Source organism: Solanum pennellii, chromosome 10 (genome assembly GCF_001406875.1).
Source record: "Solanum pennellii chromosome 10, SPENNV200".
Lineage (NCBI taxonomy): Eukaryota > Viridiplantae > Streptophyta > Magnoliopsida > Solanales > Solanaceae > Solanum > Solanum pennellii.
Window position 1 is genome coordinate 7,183,697 of NC_028646.1, and position 614 is coordinate 7,184,310.

The following is a 614-nucleotide window of genomic DNA, read 5'->3' on the forward strand; positions in this document are numbered from 1 at the left end:
GGTGTTCGTGCCTAGACTGGTGGCTTGTTGGAATGCAACATTTAATCAGCACTCGGCGAATCCTACTAATTTGGGGACTTCACGATTTTGTTTTAGTTAGTTTTTAGGAATTGTTTATTTCAATCAGCACTTGGAGAGTCCTCCTTATTTATTTCATATTAAGTAGCACTATTGGCTTTATTCAAAGACTAGTGATATAGTCTCATGGATCTCTTAAATTTTTATTGTTCAGTCTTGTGTTAAACATAAGTTTTAGCTTCTGCTTTAGTTTTCATAAGTATTGCTAAAAAATGTAACTAAAAAAATACTACAATAATAATGTTCCTCCAACTATTCAAGAACAAATATTCTCTAGTGATGGATGCAATGAGACTTATTTCCGTCTAGCAATATATGAAATACTTGAATATGTATAACGACTAATAATCATGTCTAATTAGACGATGAAGGTTATATGAAAATTCTTGAAAGATTTAAAAGATTTTTAAAAAAATCCATTGAGTATCCAATGATTCTAAGATTGCTTAACACAGGGAAAGAATCTATTCAACCTCAAGAAAATAATTTAAAATGTCATGTATTAGTGCAATTGATATATATATATATATATATAT